The 21576-nt window shown below is 37.4% G+C and overlaps 1 long non-coding RNA gene, 1 other non-coding gene and 2 pseudogenes across 6 annotated transcripts; all 4 read right to left on the bottom strand.

Annotated features, from left to right (window-relative positions):
- Nucleotides 1-182: 182 nt before the first annotated feature.
- Nucleotides 183-7872, bottom strand: LOC113099837 (uncharacterized). 5 transcript variants are annotated; one of them, XR_003289534.1, is made up of 10 exons: nt 7762-7872; nt 7092-7259; nt 5041-5151; nt 4763-4895; nt 3883-4019; nt 3292-3439; nt 2745-2864; nt 2237-2331; nt 2074-2150; nt 183-1413 (listed from the first exon to the last, which is right to left on the bottom strand). It is a non-coding gene; the product is annotated as an uncharacterized LOC113099837 (long non-coding RNA). The 5 variants fall into 5 exon arrangements; XR_003289535.1 differs by having other exon boundaries at nt 4774-4895; XR_003289533.1 differs by having other exon boundaries at nt 184-1413; nt 4769-4895.
- LOC113099842 (small nucleolar RNA U85) lies at nt 2940-3240 on the bottom strand. Its single transcript, XR_003289537.1, has one exon. It is a non-coding gene; the product is annotated as a small nucleolar RNA U85 (small nucleolar RNA).
- Nucleotides 3525-3837, bottom strand: LOC113099840 (uncharacterized; annotated as a pseudogene).
- On the bottom strand, nt 5244-5571 carry LOC113099841 (uncharacterized; annotated as a pseudogene).
- Nucleotides 7873-21576: the final 13704 nt, after the last annotated feature.

Raw genomic sequence — 21576 nt, 5'->3', positions numbered from 1 at the left:
ATAAATGCTTATAATATTATTAATAAATGATTCTACAATTTACAAATAAAAGAAGAAAAAAACATTTGAACTGCAAGGCTTATACATTTTGAATTACTCATAATCATTTAAACTTACTAAAATATATATTGCATGTAACTGGAAATGAGTTCTGCAAATTGATTGTTACGAAATGCCTCCACCTTCAGGCCAGCTGAAGCACTACAGGTCTTTAGATCCATTTATCAGTCTTCTGTATTATGCATCATATAGTGGGAAGACATGTGGAAACGTTGCATATAAAGAGATGGAATGTTTCAGTTTTCCAGTTTTAGCTTGACTTCGCCTGATTTTCCCACAAACCGTTTTCTTTCCATTTCCACATCACCTGTGGGTTAATGGCTCTCCTGCACACAAGACAGTGTTCAACTTAAACCTGTCAAAAACCACAGACAAAGATGAGGACGAGACCTGGAGCAGATGAATCAGTCTGATTCTGCTGTGATCACTACAGCATTCAGGTCCAGGTCAACATTCTCAGTCATTTAATATCAAATTCAGTTTATTTGCAGCATTCAAAACATGTTTTATTTTTAATTTATTTAGATAAAATAGTATGAAGGGTAAATATCTGATATCATTTGGTTATCAGCCATTACATGAAAATAACTGTCAGCATATCTGTTTGAGAACTTTTTTTAAACTATTAAAAAAATTACACACTTCAACTTTAGGTTGGTCCAGAGTGCCGTTTCCCCAGCAGTATTATCCAGTCAAAGTCTTAACCTTTTTTTTGAGACGTTTATTCAGTGTTAATGTACAATGTGTGTTATCCAGTTTAAAGTAAATCAAACACATCTTTGGTGAAATTAAACTGCTGAGGAACTGGTATGTTGTAAACCCGTCTGCTCTCATAATCACAGAAGTTGCAGATGCTAAAAGCTGCACATTTGCAGCCACCAGCCTCACTCATGCAGTTCATGCTTCTGGGAGATTTTCGGACAGAGTCTTTGCAAAGCACATATTCATTGCAAGGTTTTAAATGTGGCCTAGACATTGTAAACTAAAGCAACTGAGGTAGTTTCTCTTACCCTACATTAGGCAGCGACACAAATTAAACTTTCACACGGATCAGCATCTCATTTTTAGACTCAGGCCCTTTAATCATCGTTTTTTTCCCTTTTCGTTGCAACAAACTTGGGCTGCAATAAAAGCTGCCCAAAAACACAATTCAGCTCCATGGAAAAAGTTTAATAAAAACCTACAGACACCGATATATTTGATGGCAACTAAAACATTAAACAATTAAAAATTACAGTCACAGACCTCATCTGTCTAAAACCAAATTACAAAGAGGTATTTAAAAAAAAAAAAGTGCTCAGTGTCACATGCGAGCGATGGGTGTTGGCATCTCACTCTCAGCCATGACAGCATCTGAAAAAGAATTAAAATAAAGCATGTTAAATGAGCATAAGTGCTTTACTGCACTTTATCTTGGAATAAATGACTAAAATGATAGTCATGTTAAAGTGACCTTTAATTTGGAGCAAGATAAACTGGAGTGACTTTGCGTGAGACATGTGTCACTTCTCTCACATCTGATTGGTTCACTTTCAGTTTGAGTTCTTGAATCCAGAACATAACCTGCCACGGAGCAGGTTAGCCGTGCAGCGCGAGATACCATGGCAACGAACACCGATTAAAGCCAAGCTACTTTCACAGTACCTAAAACCCAGGGTTGGCTGAAACTAAGCTGAAACATAGCTGGCTAGCCACCTAATCTAGCTTCATGGTACAGGCCCCTGGTCCTTAATACCAATCATCTGTCATAAAGGAGTCCAATCTCACAAATGTTGTTCTAGCAATGTTTTCCTGTGCACCATGAAAACTATTAAATTAGATTTTGGGTAACTACATCAGCCCAAGTTACCTTTCATGGTTGAAGTAGGCAAAATAATGGAAAAAATCTTCTAAAACCAGGTAAAACTTTTCTTATTTGGTGATGAACGGGAAAGGTGTTTTTAGGACACGGTTTCCATTGGGAGACTGTAGGTTAAAATAAAGCAAATAGCATGTTGTGTGTCTGATACCCACTTTGCGGTTCTGAATCATTGGCAGAGCTTCTCCACTAAACTCTCGGTCTCTCTTTAGTGATGTAGGAGAGGAGTTATCTGAAAGAGAAAGTTAAATAGAAGTGATTTATGGTTTGTCATGCAGAAAAAGTTAAACTGCAATAGCAGCATAAATCATATCTCACTTCATAATGGTGTTGAAGTCCCCCTCCTTCATTCCACATTCAGGATCAGATAATCAGCTGATGATGTCTGGCAGCAGGTTGTAATTTGCTTTATCCTAAGAAAAAAAATAAAATTGGGCAGTGTGTTATATTTAGGTCATCTCATCTTGGGAGTTGAATGAATTTTTTCTTTTTTAAATCATTGTTATGTGGTTATGTCCATACACTGCTAAGAAATTTATATGCAAACAACAGCTAAAAGTAAATTTAGCATCTGATGTCCCCTTTAAAGGGACACATGCGGCTACTTTGCATTTACATAAAAAAAAAAAAAAAAAAGAGGATGTGTTGGGGGAAAGTTTTTGGTACAGCATTTATTAGAAACCAACCAAAACTTGTGATCAATTACCAAGGACAAAGCTAGTACGAGATGTGTAAATGGCAAAAAGAGCTTAAAGAACATACCAGCAGCGATGGCTAGGGACAGACAGCTGAAGTATTAGTATATACATAAAGTGTAAATACATACCCTCACATGGTCTGTTATGTTAGCGATGGTGATAAATGTGTCTTGAGCCAGCAAATAATATTCTGCAACCTTCTCTCCCATAGCATGTCCAAATTACCGAGAACCACCTCCTTCTCAGTACTAAACACAGACACACGATATGAAGTTACAGATCTAAATAATGCACACCATGCCTTAACATGATAAAGAAAAGAATACCCTCAGATTACAAAAAAGAACTAGCTCATAGCTCATTGGACATTATAGAGAACTGAGCTTCAACCTGTGTCCACACACACACACACACACACACACACATTATGATCATCCTTCCCAAATCTCTCCTGCATTTCTCTGAAGAAGAGCTTGATAGGAAGAACTTGCTTTATGTAGGCGGGCCCTTACAGCAAAGCAGCAAATCTCCCCTGCCCAGCCAAGATTACCAGCCAATAGGAGCACAGAAGAGCTCAGACTCTTACCCAACGAGCTCGCATTCGCCTTGGTGTCATCATTGGGCAAAATGTTTCATGCTGTGACATTAAATCAATTCAAAAGAATCATTCTAGACCTGAAGCACATGTGCTCGGACATGTGAGTGGGCATCATGGATGTGCTCCTGCAGCATTTCCAGGAAACGATCTCGGCTTGCATGAGCAGAGTCATCAAGCTCATCACCAGACAAAACCCTCATACACAGCCACCTGCAGACTCGGACTCTGTCAAAACACAAACAGCATGTTAACAGAGCACACACACACAGAAGATTTAAGCTCTGAAACTCACAGCTTAATTGTAAATGATTGCCCTCAGATTACCAAAGAGAGTGCTCAGTGCCCAAAGAATTAATGCAGAGAACTGAGATTCAACCTGTGACTGTACACATGCGCATCCGCACACACACACACACACACACACTGTAAGCCCCACCCTTTTTCATCCCCATTTCTTTAAAGGATAGAAAACTCAGAGGAAGGGGCTTATTGAATGTAGGCAGGCCCTTACAGCAAGACAGCAAATTTTCACTGCCCAGCCAAGATTACCAGCCAACAGGAAAGCAGGAGAGTTCAGACTCCAATTCAATGGGCTCATATTCGCCTTGGTCTCATCACTGGGCAAGAATCCAATGAAAGAAGTGATGAAAGACAACATGTGAAAATACCTCTCCATCCAGGTGTGTAAGGAGAACACTGATGTTTGGGATCATGGTTTCGGGTTCCAGAGTACTAGGTTCAGACAAAAAGCTTCACACCTGAACCTTCTCTGGCTAGTTCCTCACTTGACTTCTGACCAATCTCTCTGGAACACACACATGGAATTTTGATTTGGATGAAAATTATCTCAGGTGAGCAGTATGATAAAAATGTTATTTTATTGTAATAAGATGTTACATTAAAACCAACATTGTTACTTTGCTGGAAACACAACCTCAAAAATGTCAAGCGAATATATAGTGGTAAATACATGGAAAAATAGATGTCTTTGTATTTGACAGATACAAGCCAAAAGATATAATAACAACCTTAAACTTTTAATTATACACCTAAAATCAAATAATATTTTATGAGTGCTGCTACACTGCAAATGCCCATTCATTAATATAGACCAAGTTATACATTTTTATTTACTACCACAGATAAATCAGATATTATTAAGGTCTTTTGCCTTTGTAGGGCAGAGCTCTGGTAGACATTCCTGCAGTCAGCATGCCTATTGCACGCTCCCTCAAAACTTGCTACATCTGTGGCATTGTGCTGTGTGATAAAACTGCACATTTGGCCTTTTATTATGGCCAGCCTAGGCACACCTGTGCAATTATAATGCTGTCTAATCAGCATCTTGATATGGCACACTTGTGAGGTGGATGGATTATCTCGGCAAAGGAGAAGTGCTCACTAACACAGATTTAGACAGATTTGTAACCAATATTTAAGAGAAATAGGCCTTTCGTGTACATAGAAGAGTCTTCGATCTCGGAGTTCAGCTCATGAAAAATGAGGAAAAAAAACAGTGTTGCGTTTATAATTTTGTTCAGTATATACCCCTACTCAACATGTGATTGTATTTCTTCACCGTGATTCCTAGCACATGAATGATGGCATCTCTGGTGGACTCGCTCTTCACGTGGCTTATGGTGGGGTTTTCCAGGAGTTTTAGCAACAGCATGTCACCCAGCTACATAAAAAAAAAAAAAAAAAAAAAAAAAAACCATAAGTCAAGTAGAGACTGACACAATCAAAATCATATATTAAGATATACAGAGCTAAAAATATTAAACAGAGAAAGGGTTGACATTTTAAGAGGAAATACAGTCTTTTACCTGACAAACTCCTCTTCCACTAGAGACAGACTCCACATTGTGCGAATGTCCAGCTGCAGCAGTTGAGTCATACACTGAAGAACTTTCTCTTGCTCACCGTCCTATTGCAGGCTTTTTTGTGACCATGAGACAAAAACAAAGAGATGTTTAATATGGTGTATAAACAAAATTGTATACACTAAAAGCTTAGAAACAGTAGATGTTGCCCTCAGATTACCAAAGAAAGCATTCACAGCTGGTGGGCCCATTAGGAGATTTGTGACTCTTTGCTGACTGACACATTTACACACACACACGCACACACTATCGGGACATAAACACACACACACTGTAAGCTGCCAAATCATCCACAATTGTCCATTTCTAAAGGAGAATTGTATTATGCTTGACAGCTAACATCAATATGGGTGGGCCCTTACAGCAGCGCAGCCAATCTCCACTGCTCTGCCAAGATTACCCACCAGTCAGAGAGCAAGAGAACACAAGATCCCAGCCAATCAGCTCGTATTTGCCTTGTTCTCATCACAGGGCATAGTATAAACCAGTGATTCTCAATTCCAGTCCTGGCAATTAGTGATGGGAAGTTCGATTCTTTTCCGCGAACCGGTTCTTTCGGACGGTTCGATTCAATAAACCGGTTGAAAAAAACGGTTCATCGGTTCTTTCACGCTCGACGTAATGACGTCATTGGCGATGACGTAATGGCCTCACGTCTATCAAACATTCAAATATATAAAGTCAGTAATCATAACTTTAGTCAGTCAGTCATCATTAAATTAACTTACGTTTCGCCAGATTGCCCTTCATCCAAGCCCTCAAAATACCCGCTCATAACTACTAGTACAGAATCAGAATCAATCACCAAAAGAATCCCTTCGGTTCAGAGACATGCTGTGAGTCAGTTGGCTTCACGCTGAATCGCGCATGCGCAGTATCATCAGTTCATCGGTTCTCAATTCGGACGCGTCCGACAGAAACGATTCTGGGTTGAGTGTACTGATTGATCCGAAAACCGATGCAACCGGTTCTTGACTCGAGAACGAGAATCGCTCTAACCGGCACGTGCTGCAGTTCAGTGTCATCAGCTGCTCTACTCATGTTCATGTTCTGTTTACTACAAACTCAATTTGTGAATGTCATCATTAACTATAAATACAGTACAGATATCTCATAAATCATCCCTTATTCCTATTAAACATAGGAGAGTCTTTAGAGTCTTAATTATTGTCCAACTTCCCTGAAAACCCATTTGGCCTATACATTATATACAATATACAGATTGGAAACATTAATCTAAAAAAAAAAAAAAAAAAAAAAAAAAAAAAAAAAAATATAGTTACTTTATCACACTTTCCGATGTTTAACAAAATACTTACAAAATTACACGCATGCGCAGTATCATCAGTTCATCGGTTCTCAATTCGGACGCGTCCGACAGAAACGATTCTCGGTTGAGTGTACTGGTGATCCGAAAACCGAAGCAACCGGTTCTTGACTCGAGAACGAGAATCAGCTCATCGGTTCTCAAATCGGACGCGTCCGACAGAAACGATTCTCGGTTGAGTGTACTGGTGATCCGAACACCGAAGCAACCGGTTCTTGACTCGAGAACGAGAACTGCTCCAGCAGTGGGCGTGTTTGTTCATTATCTGGCTCGGCTCGGTGTTCATCTTCAGTTCGGTCTTCACAGCATTTCATTCAGTGTACTGTTTGAGTAAATGGATTACCCCGGGATATTGGTTTATTCTGACTCAGAGGGAGTGTCAGTCATGTTAAAAAAGTTAACAGCTTAAGTAATTTGTGGATTTATGCTTATTGGAGACGTGAACCGTTTCAAACGATTCAGTTCGATTTGGTGAACTGGTTCAACCGGTTCACTAAGAAGAACCGGTTAAATTGAACGATTCGTTCACGAATCGGCCATCACTACTGGCAATCTGAATGGAACCTATATGCTCCCTTCAAAGGGTGGGGGTTGTGGGGACTGGAATTGAGAACCACTGGTGTAAACAATCCATGAATAAAAAAAACTGAATAACATTCAGCAGTACCTTGCTGGGTGCCATGAAGATAGTCTCCCTGTATGAGTCACTCTCAACGGTTTCTGTGAATTTGCAAAGAAGAAAACACTCATCTTCACAGCACTGAGCTGCTGTTTGCGGTCCGCGGCTGATAAGAAGCCTGACAGGAGCAGGGTCGGCAGGGAAACAGACAGGCCTCTGGCCATTGAAAATAGAGCACGGTGATACATTGTGGGAAATATAGTTTAACCTTGTTTAGCAGACAGACAGCACATCCTGAACAACATACTGATTAACAGCACCAGACTTCACGAAATGGTCGAAAAAAACCGGTACAATAAAATCCCAAGACATCTCTGCACGCCTAAACAACAACCAGTATACAAACATGCTGATCTGTAAGAAAACCACTGCAGAGCAGCAAGAGAATACACACGGCTAAGTTACATCAAGCCCAGAATGTCTGCCCTATAAAGGTACGGTCTAACACTTAAATGCATCATCTTGGCTAACATAACCAAAACATATAGAAACAAGTATTTATGTTTACATTAGACTTAAACAAAACACGCATGTTCTGTTTGACGGGGGCAAGCTAGCTTGCTAACCACAGTACAAACAGACATATCTAAATTTATTCTAAACTACACACTTCGACTTTATCAAGTTGAAATAAATATAAACACATTCAAACACTCACCGTACGAAAAAAATATTTTTCCCAACAAATCCTAACCTGAACTAAACCACATGAAGCAGACTGGACTGACTGAACGATTTGAGTCGCAGCTTTAACTTTCACACAGCGCGCGCCAAAGGAAGTACGCCATGGCCCCGCCCTCTCGCGAACGCCACGCCCAATTGATCAGTACAGAACGCTGGTGCTGGTGGTTGGATTCATAAATATTTGTAAGTATAGAATAGAATTTACTGACATTTTAAAGGCGATATAACATATACCTTTACAGCAAAATTATTATTATTATTTTGTATTATTAAAAAGTACAGAAATTCTCATTTTCCGCCCTAATCATCTCACTTCTCTCATATTTTATTTTTATGGAGTGCTGTTTAGTCCATAACATAGCTTTGTTTAATGTATAATTTAAGTGTCATATGAGTCATTTTGATTGTTTTATTTTATTTTATTTTACTATTTTACTCAATTAAACACTTACTTTATTTTTGTGTTGCCCAGACATTTTAAAATAGTTTCGTTGTATCAACGTTTAGCCAAGTTTTCACGAGTTTACAAGACTATCGTTGCAACATTAGGATTACAATGGAGGGAAATTAAACAGTTACAAGTTGCGAATGGTGCAGATGAATTATTCAGCAAAGAAGGAAGTGTTCGTGAAGCTTTAAAAATCCCGATTGTAGTCTTTTTTTATTGAAGGTAACATTGGGTACAAACGTGTAAAACCATCAATATACAAACAAATATTTATACAGGCATACCAAACCAGAAACAAACAACAAAAAAACAAAACAAAAAAAAAACATGCCGACTGTAGTCTTTATAGACAGGAAACTAAATTATGACGTAGATTCGATTAATACGGCGATTGGAAGCCAACCTGCAACGAATCGACCTTTGAATCCGTTGACCTGGGCAAAATGCAAATAACATTGATCATGACAAGTGTCCACTTTTTCATAATTATTTAAACTATATAGTGTATTCCAGATTTATGCCAGTGCGGTTAATTTCCCAACGTCAACCTCTTGCGTTGTAATAAACTTTTATTTTGACATCACATCATTAAATTACCACTCGTGGTGTCATTATCATAGACCGTAGACAGTAGAAATACAATATGTATATGGTCATGATTACCACGTCCATATAAAATAAATAAATACACACATGGGGCTGTCTTGTCAGGACAACGCGAGATCTGTTTTAAAATACACACTTGTAGTTTATTTTGTTCTTTTATTCGGTGTTTTAGACGCACATGTTTCACGATAAAACTGAAAAAGACATTGACTTGGTAAGAGTCCGGGTAACGTTACCGATATATATATTTTTTTCATTATTTTTATGTGACATGGTCTAAACCTTATTTAACCAAATAAATGTTTAATGTAATCAGTCAACATTATGCAAAGTATTCATAGATCTGATACAGTCACAGCTGGACTTGCCATTGTCTTAGGCAAGGCAAGTTTATTTATATAGCACATTTCGTACAAAATGGCAATTCAAAGTGCTTTACATAAAAGAAAGTAAAATAATCATGAAGAAAAATAATAACAAAAATAAGACAAGCTATTTTAAAACTTAAAATGATTTTACGTAAAAAAAAATAAATACAAATAAATAAATAAAAATAGTGAAAATATAGTGCAATCAGTTTTATACTACTTATAAAAACCATCACGACAACAGATATGATAGCAACGCATGTTTTAATAACAAACTTTTAATAAGACGTATGACCTTCATTTCTGTTTTATAGCAGGATGAAATGTCGCCAGATATAAAGATGTTCATTACTGGAATGAGCGGTATCGGACAGAGTAGAGCTTCGAGTGGTTCAGAGACTTCACTAAATTTGAACATAAACGCTCAAACAGCACGTGGGAACGGAAGAAAACATTTTGATGCTAGGTAAGTTAGACACATAGAAAACAAAATCAGCATTATGACACATCGTATATCGTTGTATTGTGTATATTACACAATGGTCAGCAGGGGTTGCTACTGCATTGTTTTTGAGAAATATGCCTTAAAAAAAGTTTACCAAAAAAGATTTGCTTAAAATGTACTCATCTCCAAGCCATCCAAGAAATAGATGATTGTTTTTTCATTAGAACAAACTTGTGGAAAATATTGCATTACATCACTTGGTCAGCAAAGTACAATGACAAGCCCTATTAGTCTTCTGGTAAATCTATTTAATCTACACGGAGCAGGTCACTCTCTCATGGGCCAGGCACATGCTGCATCATGCAATTGACCAGACTACTACCAGTATTAATGATACAAATCTGTTTTTTAAAACGATGCTTTCGGTCATTTACAGCTGTCTAATCACAGTGAAGTGTAATCTAAAACTACTGGTACTGCTCAGATGATTAAAACTTAATTTTAATAGATGCATCTTTGATGAGCAAATTATGATAAAATGTGGTTTAAGCGTGTATCCTGCACAGTAATTTATTTAATTTAAGTTATTCATTGCTATGTCTTCAAATAGCTAGGTGGTGGTTGTTTAATGGTTACATTTAGGTTGGTAACATTTTTAGTTAAAGATTTATGTCATAATTCTCCTGATATTGGTTATTTAGCAGATTATTATTTTTTTTACTCCAGACGGTAGGAGACCTACAGAGATGTATCCTGGGATTTAAGTGGCTTGCTCAGGGGAATATTGGTTAGATGGGAACTCCTTCCAGGTTTGAACCTATGACCATCCTTGCTTTTACAGCTTTTTAAAAGCATGGTGCCCCAAAGTTCTCCAAATGAAACCTACAAAATATAATGAATATTTCTCATGAAGAAGATTAAAAATGGTTTCCTATCATTTGGTTGGCCTAGACATGGAACCTTGGTTTCTTGGTGCAGTATCAACGTTCACACATCCAGCTTCGATATTTGAAAGATAATATCTGGTTGACAAACAATGAGGTGAATTATTTGTGTTGAGCATTCTGCAGAGCTGTAGGCTAATGCACTTTTTTTTAGACATACAGTAGCTGCAATGTTATAGTCAAACTCGAGGGGACAGTATTGGTCAGTTCACTCACAGCAGGATTTATGTATTCAGCTGGTGCTGTATTAGAGATGAGTGTGGACATCTGACATGCACTCTGAGCTCTAGATCTGCTCTTCAATGCAATGACACAAGCTCTTGTCCCCCAAGGACTGGTTCAGCTATATCTCAAAACAATTACCAATCAATCAAGCACTATTCACACACTTATAAAGTGGTGTAATAAAAACACATTGGATAGGGTATAGTTTGGGTCAATGTTGAGTTTTACTCATGCATCTTGGATCAATGAAGCGTGTCCCTAGCATAGTGTTTAAAGACAAGTGATTAGCCTTGGAATTGTATTGCTGTGATTGTGATTCAGTCTAATGTGGGCAGATTCAGTATTGTTGGATTTTGCAAAACACATTATTTAATGAAAAACACACTTTATTTCATCAGACTTTATTTCTTCTTTTCTGCTTCTCGCTTTCATTCTCTCTCCCCACACAAACACCCTTTCTGCATCCATTTTAGGTTTCCTCCGCAGTCCACCCTCACAAACACAACAGCTACACTCTCTGTGACCTTTCTCAACTGGGGAACAGGGCGAGGAGTTCTTACACACACCATTTTCTGGTGTGCTTCACCTCTCACAGACGTAACAAACCTCTTTCCTTTATGTAATGCTCCAGTCATGATCCTTTTACCGCTAAATTGCTGCTGAATTTAATATTGTAGTTCTTTGTTCATCATATGGTCATAAAATATTTGTTTTTCTTCCACCAAATTGCTGCTGAACTGCTTGGGATTGGGTTATAATTTACATGCATTCTTTGGTTATGAGATGTCTCTCTCCATCAAGCTTTTTCCCTGTCTTTGTCTTTTATTTTTCCATGCTCAAGGATACTGCCATAAAAACTTAAGTGTCCTCCCTTACCGATAATGCAGTGGCTCAGGGCAGATTCCTGAACAGGCTGTTAAGGCTGCATGTGTCTCAAGTTTCTGTGGTTGCGTAACAGTTTCTTGCGTGAGGAGAAGTGGAATCCCTGCAGTTAACGTTAGCAGATACTGTCACAGTGAAAGGCAGATCAGATCCCATCTTGCCTTCGACCTGTATGCATATGTAAACTTGGGCCGTTAATGGAAACAAAGACGTGAAAATGGGTCATTTGCTAAAAATGGTAATGGTTTTGATGGCACAGCCGCCACTTCATTTGCATATCACTGTCTGATCAGCAATTTGGCTCGCCCTGATGAACGATGTGTAAACTGTGCTAGCATGTGGAACTTATTTGAGCACAACAGGTCCTTTACATATAGTGGTTTTAAAGGTATAGTAGCATAAACCGTTCAGTTTAATGGTTCGTACAAGAGTGAAAATGGTCTTCAAAAAAATAATGTCTGTTTATGGTGGAAGAAACCTTAATTAATGGATTAAACTATGTAACAATGGACACTTGTGTATGTTAAAATGATCATGCTATTCTGTTCTCAGTTCAGTAACGTGACATGCACTGCAGTTGAAAGGTCAATTTGAAGTCAGTAAGATTTTTAAATGCTTTTGGAAGAATTTTCTTATGCTTTTTGAGTTTGCATTAGTACAATCAGAAAACAATTCAAAATAAAGTTTTTAATATATTTTAAAATGTAATTAATTGTTGTGAGGGCAAAGTTTAATTTTCAGCAGCCATTGCTCTGGTCTCCAGTGTCTCACGATCTTTCAGAAATCATTCTAATATGCTGATTTGGTGCACACAAATAATTTCTTCTTATTATTATTATAAATGTTGAAACTGCTTTATATATATTTTTTGTGGAAACCATCATGCTTTCCTTTGTACAGGATCCGGTGATGTATAGAAAGTTCAAGGAAACAGTATTTATTTGTAACTAAAAAAAATAAAAATTGAGTCTTACTGACCCAAATTTTTGAACAGTTGTGTATATGCAAGTGAAACATGATATCCAATATGAAAAAATGTAGGCTTATCAAAAAATTGCTGTGAGAAGTAGTCTTCACAGATAAAGTTTACCATAGTTAGCCATTAATTTATACCTAGCATGCAGAAAATAATGACTCGCCCCTCTGTTTATACAGGAATACAGTTTATTCAGTTTACTCAGTCATGTTGTTGTGAAAACATATACATTTTTTCCATTGCTGAACTCAAAAGATATTTTGGAAAATGTATATTTTTTTATAATAAAATAAAAGTAAATAGTTGGTTAATGGTTTCACTGCTGAACCCTATTGCAGTGAACAAGCTAATGAAGAAAAAGAGAAGCTTTCAAGTGTTCTTTGTTGTGCGTCAGAACAATCTCAATTCATCTTCAGTGAAGTCCTGAAGAGTTTGAGGCAATTGAGTTTAGAATGAACCGTCTTGGATAGAGAAATCATGAGTCACTATCGGTCAGAATTAGTGTGAGTCAGCGCTCACTTCACACTGCGAGCATGGTCCCTTTTTCTCTCGCTCTCAGCATTCTTTACCCCCCAGAGACATGTAACATGCTCTGAACCTGGACTGCACCGTATTGAGAGCGAGCCCTGCAGTCCAGATCAGCTGTAGCTGTGTTAACGTGAATGAATGAATGAATCAGTGAAGGGATGAATGAAAGAATGGATCTGATAAATGAATGGTGGGGGAAGGAAATGCTGCGGTGTAATGCGGTATCTCCTTGGCACCGCCCGACATGTTTTGCTCTTCCTTCCTCTCCCTCTGCTTTCTGATTGGCTGAGAGGAGTCAACACTGCTGGAGGGTTATGCAGTCATCTGGGGGTTACCCCTCCATCACAACCTCTGCAGTTTATGAATGGAAGTTGGAAAAATTTAACAAAGAATTGGGTTGCATGTGACCGAAGCTTGCTCAGTGTTGTGCTCTAGTAGGAAAATCTGTCATTCTTTGGTTATTTGAATGTAATTTGTTGGCATAAATGCATAAGAATATAGGGCATTTTATTATATTTGTTTGTGATGTCTTGGAAAAAATGCATTATTGGTAGTTAAATGAGTGTGCTTTTTTGAGTTGGACCTTTTTTTTTTTTGGTTATATACATATGCTTTGCATGTGTACAATTTAAGCATTAGAATGTAGTGATGCAATTTTTTGTTAAAAATATTTTTTTGCCAGTTTTTGCCATGAGTGTGCGTTTGTGTAGAAAGCTTTGTGTGTTGAACCATTGTTTTTGTGGTATATACATTATAAACATGAGAATGTAATTTGTTTTTTGTTTTCATTGTGATCTTTTAAAAATATGATTTCTGAAATATTATAACAAATAAAAATAACTTTTTTTTATTTTTGATATTTATTAAAGTGTAATTTATTCAATTTAGTCTTCAATGTGGCATGATTCGCTAGAAATTCTAATATGCTGATATGTTGCTCAGAATTTTTTTGTTATCAATTTTGAAAACAGTTGTTCTGCTTAGTATATATATATATATATATATATATATATATATATATATATATATATATATATATATATATATATATATATATTTATATATATATATATATATATTTATATATATATATATATATATATATATATATATATATATATATATATATATATATATATATATATATATATATATATGCACATTAGTACAAGCATACAATATAGTTGTAAATGTGTTTGATTTTGTAAAAATATGCATTTTGTGTACATATGTAAGTGTGTGATGTGTTTTTTTGTGTGGGTTGGATCCTGTTTTGGGTAGATTATATTCATGTTGTTTATTTATTTTTTTTGTATGTAAACTGTATTATGCATAAGTATGATCTTGTAAAGTGCACATATGCCTTATGTGTGTGACCTTGTAGGAAACCTGGCTTTTTGTGTTGGTCCTCTTACTGTGTTATTTATTTGCTTGCAGATCAGGGAGAATTCCTCTCATTCTCTCTCACTGTCTCTCTTTCTTTCTCTCTCTGACTCATGTCTGGAATATTAACTGGGTTACCCGGGCAACGGGGCTTGGATGATAAATGGGCTTTCCTCCGATAAATGGGGCAGCGGATGCACATGAAAGAAAACTGTTTGTGTATGTGATTTATCAAAGGTTTTGAGTTATATACCCTGCACCTGATAACCACACAAACATACACTCCCGTTTTCAATTCCCGCATGCATCTGATCTGACTCCCATATATTTTCTCTCTTGAGTTAATTTATATTAACTCACACATACACACTTTGTGTGTTGTTGATCTGCTGAAAACTTAAATTTTCAGTCAGGGTTTAGTCCTTCTTTTTCCTGGTTGTCTATCATAAACTGTCTGCTGAGAGAAGTTTGTCATAGGTGCAGACTTTATATTGGCTTCAAATTGTTGTTAGGATGGACGGGGGACTCTGATCTTGGGTCGGTTTTAGTTTTACTTCAGCTTTATTTTACTAGACTCTAGACTGAGTGGTGCATTGTGAGCTGTAACTATTGCAACCTGGGATTCTGCAGGGAAGTTTCCTCTGATAAGTTTTATCTCTGATATTGCTTTTCCACCTGTGCCAGGGCCAGTGCCCAGTCTGGCCATTTCATATGTTTTTCACCGTTTTATGGAAATATTGATTCTACCTGCTGGTCTAAGACCAAGAATCACTTAACATTAGTGGTGAGAGGGCAGGAGGATGTTGTCAAAACAAGTTTTCAGATTAGTTGATGTGGTAAACCTAGATTGCTCCCAGTATAATAAACAGAACTGCAAAGCTTTCTACAAAGGATATGCCTAACCAGCAAAATGCAATTCAACATGTTTTCATCTTAGGGTAACCTCGCTGCACTGACTTTCCACTTTCCACCCAAATTATTTTAAATTTCCTTCTGAAATTGATTATACAGTTTGTGTCTGTGTGTGTGCACACATTTTAAGCATTTACGCAGTAATATAATCAGTTATATTTTTGTACATTAGACAGGAAGCATTACACAATATTAATTCACTAAAGTCTGCATACAGTCTGTGAAAGACTTGAAGTTCTCTGGAGGTGTGTTTGAGGGCCAGATGGCGTTTGTCCACAGGAAGTAGGTTGTGTCTATCGACTCATCTTCTGTCCTCCTGACAGCTCTTGCCTCTGACTAAAAGACAAGACAATCTCTCGAGAGCAGCAGTTCTGGTGTGTGTGGGAATTAGTGTTATATGTCCCATCTCACACTTTGCTGTATGTTCATCTAGATGTGAAATGGTGTGTAAAACCTCAAGTGTTTCTGTCGTGACTGACTCTTGTGACCGTTTTCAATTGAAAATCCCTCCTGCACAATTTTGCAGAATCACTAGATTTTTATTTTATTTTATAGAAGTCCACAACAATTCTAGAACAAAGGCTTTGTTTATGCTCCTAAATGTCTATTTTTCATGAAACACTCTTTGATTGTTTGTATTTTAATAAGCATTACAGTGGCTGTTATATTAGCATCATTTTAGCAGCTCAATGCCCATGACTGCCTCGTAGGCTCCTCACCTCTGTGAGGTGACACGTAATCTCATATCAGCTTCTGAGTACTTGTGTCTGAACACACAGAAACTGTTCGTTCTTTTCACAGTCTGTAACTGGAAAACCCTTAATGACAGTTGAAGAGTTGTTAGTGTCTATGCTCATTATGATGTGCTGGGTTAGGAGTAAAGAGAAGATCTGTTCCACCTGGAGGTTAGTTAGAGGGCATCACATCTTATTGCTGGTTGTGTCACATCGGTTGATCTGTCTGTCTGTCGTTTTATCTCTCTGCTGTTCTGTCATTCTATCTGTCTGTCATTCTTTCTAACTGTCTGTCTGTCGGTCTGTCTTTCTATCTGTCTGTTGTTCTGTCTTTGTCGTTCTGTCTATCTGTCTGTCCGTCTGTTGTTCTGACAACAACTATCTATCTATCTATCTATCTATCTATCTATCTATCTATCTATCTATCTATCTATCTATCTATCTATCTATCTATCTATCTATCTGTCTGTCTGTCTGTCTGTCTGTCTGTCTGTCTGTCTGTCTGTCTGTCTGTCTGTCTGTCTGTCTGTCTGTCTGTCTGTGATTTATCCTATCATTGGTTCTATCCATCTATGGATCTGTCTGTCGTTCATTCTATCTATCTGTCATTGTATCCATTTGTTGTTCTATCTGACGTTCTGTCTCTCTATGATAATACAATTTATTTGAATATATATGTTTGTTTATGTTAAGGTTAATCTATCTATCTATCTATCTATCTGTCTGTCTGTCTGTCTGTCTATCTATCTATCTATCTATCTATCTATCTATCTATCTATCTATCTATCTATCTATCTATCTATCTATTTATCGTGTTCTCCTCGATCTATTGCAGTCACCTTCTAATGCATCTATTAGTCTTTCTGTCACTCTCGCTTTCTTTATTTCTCCCGGTTTTATTTGTTTTTCTTTTATAATGACTGTATGTGATAGCCCTTTTATCCTTTAACAATAGAGTAAATTAGCAAAGCAGCAGCTGCCTTCACTAATAAGACATACTTTACATATATACACACTCAAACGTGTGTAGGGGGCCAGTGTGTGGGCATGGCATGCTTTCATCTGCATGTGACTGCGTTTGTGTGATTATACAGAGAACTGTCGTGAGCGGATGAGGCACGGAATGATCTGTTCCTTAGCAACAGTCGCATCTGCAGAGTTTTTGTTCCTCTGCCCCACTTTGTACCCTTGCAACCTCTCCGGCAGATTCATACTGTCGCCAGATCTCTCTGCACTAACACTTAAAAACATTATTTAATTTTAATAAAGTCTAAAACAGTGGTCATTACTTCATTAGCAGGGCTCTGAATCAAATAATTTTCTTACTCTGTATTTTCTTTATTTAGGATAGATACATAGCTTAAATTTGTTTAAAAGTGTGAAATTTGTTTTTTTTTTCATTTACAGTGAAAAATGCATGTATAAAATCCTATAGCATTAATATTATTATGATAACATCTGTAGTATATTCACTTGACCTTCCTAAATGTAAAAAAAACATAAAACCGCAAACACACCTAATGTGCATTCATTGTTAATCATTTTGTAGAAGTAGAGATTTCAAAAATATATATATATATTTTTTTCTTCTTCTTGCAAACACTAGTATCCCAGGAGGACTTGAACAGAGCAAAACAGCAGGACCTATATGTGTTACACAGAACTTCGCTGAAATGAATAGAGCCCTAGACAGTATTGTTAATGAAGAAAATGCATTTATTTAGTACAAGTTCCAACCAAGTTGTTAAATATAGTTTTTAACTGTTACTATTTAAAACACTGTCCGCTTCATTGATGTCTCTGACCTCCTTCAGGTAATGGATCCATCCCTCCTGTGTGAAATGTGTTTACCGTTTGTGGTTGAATTAAAATGCTGGATATTCATGACAGTCAGCGCAAATAGACACTGCTGACTCAGTGAGTCATTCTGCTTAGATATCAGGTGCAGAAGAGATCAAGAGACTTTGACCTTAGTCTAGTTTCAGTCCTGAAAGAAAGAACTGGATTTGAATAGAACCAGAGAGCAATCTTAAAAATGACAAACAGCAAGACTAACTCCCAACCATTGTGACTCATAGTCTGCTGGGGTCATGGCAAATTCAAGTACCTATTAAAAACTGAAACCAAACCCTCTTGTACCCTTAAACAAAAGAGACGCTATGTTGTTTTTGATTAGAAATCCTAAAATGGAGTTGTCTTAACCATGAAAATGTGTCAGTTTATGTATATATATATATATATATATATATATATATATATATATATATATATATATATTATATATATATATATATATATATATATATATACAGTTCTGCTCATAAGTTTATATTCCCTTGCAAAACATACTAGATACTGATGTTTTTAACAAATAAGAGAGATTATAAAATAGCATGTTATTTTTGTAATCCTTTGAACAGGATGACACGTACCTTTTTTTATTTTGTTTAAAGATCATGTTTTTTTAGCATTGCCCCTAAGAAGCTATACAGTATTTTTTACACTGTTTTTCAGAAGACAAAAATTTACTGTTTTTCTCCATTGGTTTGGCTCATTTCTTGAAACAGAAATTACATTCTCAAAACTTAGATCAAAACTTAAACTCAAAATTAGATCATTTGGCAAAACAGTCTTACAGTTCAGCACAACACTATAGCTCATTTGCAAAGCCCATATATCTCTCCCAAAACGGTTCACTCATGCTTCAAAACTAAATTCCTTTTCCATATAAAGAGTCAGTGTCACGGAAATGGCAAAGATCCTTCTCACTTGCTCATCTCTTGAAACAGACCGGACATTCTCAACACTCTTGGTGCTTTTTGCCAAAATAACGTGGATGGTTCGGCATAACACCATGATTCATCTGCAAAAGCTCATACCTCTCCCAGAACAGTACACTCATGTATCAAAAACTAAATTAACTGTTTTCATTTAAACAGTCGGTGCCCCTAAAAAGCTTTGTCCCTTTGGGATTGTGTAAGCACTGCAAGTCAAAATGTTTAGATGTTTTGTCACTATGGCAGAGGACCAATGAAATATTCCTCATGTCCACCTATCAGTCTTAGCCCAGTCCTTCATTGACAATGGTTATTGCACTGTTAGCTGTTTTGTCTAGCTAACAGAAAACAATTGTTAATAAAACTGAAAAAAAAGAAATAAGATTTTAGGGTAAGAGTAGCCTCCAAGGTTTGACATCACACATTGCACTCATACTGCCAAGGAAATTGTAACCGTTATCATTCACACAATAACATAACTTCCATACATCAAAAGAAAATGTATACAGCAGTATAAAGAAAATGTATACAGCATAATCTACTGTAATATAAACACACAAACAAAACAAAAAGACATTTATATGCAGCCTACAGTGCTGTAAATAAAGCGGGAGTTTCACAACTAACAGTTCTTCACTGGCCACCGTCCTCACCCTCCTAAGCATCCACACGCTGCTGTCTGTCTAGCCACAGATTCTCGTCCACATCACAGCGTTTATTCTCCTTTGTGATGCAACGAGGGAAGAAACACTGTGTATGTCGCAACCACCCCCTACAATGATCTCCTGTAATATCCTCACACGCAGCATCCATTGCATGGAGCAGGACCTCTGATTTTGAGCATGATGCTCATACACTCTCCACCTCCAAGCAGAGAAAAACTCCTCAATAGGATTGAGGAAAGGAGAGTAAGGTGGTAGGAACACCATGACCATCCTTGGATAGTGAACCAGTCCCTGATGATCGGGCCATGGTGGAAATTCACATTGTCCCATACCATGACATGTTTGGTAGGTGAGGCCCTACGAGACCTCTCTCATTTTCAGGGATCAAATCAAAATGAAGGCGGTCCAAGCTCCTGTGTATTGTATGGGCCTATACTGGGGATGTGTGTGGCCACACCATTCTCAGATATGGCAGCACACATAGTTATATTACCCCCTCGAATAATATTATGGCCACATCTTTGGCCCTTGGCCTGGTTGAGGCCAGTTTCATCCACAAACACAAGGACATGAGGGGTCTCATTTCCTTCCAATGCCATTATTCTCTACAAAAGCGTGAATAAAGAACACATTAAATCAGTCATACAGAAGAGGGAAGGGAAAATCATCAAAGACTAGACTTAATGAAATATTACAGTAAAACCACAGTATTAGATTTACATGGGAGGCATTGCAGCTCTTTGACCCTTGACGTTTTGGAAAATGGCATTGTCTTGTAGGATTGCAGCGCGGATCTGTCTCTGTAGAGTGAGGCACATTAGGCTTTTGTGAGGCCATGGTTGATGACATGGTATTGTGACCAGAATTTCATCCGGGACAGCATGGTGTCTTCGTGCTCCTCTGGCTCTTCCCCCATTCCTCCATCATGCACCCTTACTCCTCTTCCTCTTCCTGTTCCTCAAAGAGGCAGCTGCCCTTGTTCATTTACTTGGCCAGGTGCCTCCATGTTCAGAAATTGTACTGGTCCTGCATGGTCAAGCTCTTTATATACATGTTTGGCAGCATTCACAGTGATTGGACAGTACCTGTCAGGTAACTAAAGATACTGTCTGATTGGTCATCCTTCGTTAGTCAAGTTCTAGTTTCACATGACTGTCAATTGCTGTAATAAATGTATCAAATGTTCCAAGGATTCATATATGGTATTCATGGTATTATGTTCTTGACTTATTTTGAAAGTTGAACAGACTATTGTGCATGTGATGACTTATACAATGAAATGACGCTGACACGTTTTGGAGCGAACAACCATTAGACTGAGAATCAACAATCAGTTTAGACAAACGAGATCTATTCACTTGAAAATTGTGCTAAATGTAGGCTACCTGTACTTAATAATTTGCAAAGATGTACTGAGACATTAAGGACATGCACTTTGGCAATTTGATGAAATGAATGAGAAAATCAATTCTGTTGTGAACAATTGCCAAGTGGTTTGGAGGTTTGTCCATTTTGTTTTGAGAATGTAATTTCTGTTTGAAGAAATTAGCCAAACCAATGGAGAAAAACTGTCAAATCTTTTCTAATTTGGCAAGGCAGATTTTCACTGTCTTGCAGAAGATTTGGGGTTTATACCACAAACATTTTCTAATAAAGTGTTGGCGTGAAACTTTAGAGTTTGGGCTTTATCTCTTGTGGGTGTACAGTGTTGAAGTGTGTGGGGTGTCAGACAGTGGAGTGTCTCATGCTATATTTGATGTCCATTGAGTTTCAGAATAAAGTAGCTCTGTAGGGTTGCTTTTCTGTGGGAGCTGAGAGGCTGCAGACTCCTCTGCCCTTTTAAAAAAGACAAGCAGAGGCACAGAAAAAAAAACCTCCTTCCCCCTCTCACCCACA

The sequence above is a fragment of the Carassius auratus genome, unplaced genomic scaffold (assembly GCF_003368295.1).
Source record: "Carassius auratus strain Wakin unplaced genomic scaffold, ASM336829v1 scaf_tig00217069, whole genome shotgun sequence".
Taxonomy (NCBI): Eukaryota; Metazoa; Chordata; class Actinopteri; order Cypriniformes; family Cyprinidae; genus Carassius; species Carassius auratus.
This window is presented reverse-complemented; position numbering and strand designations above follow the sequence as displayed.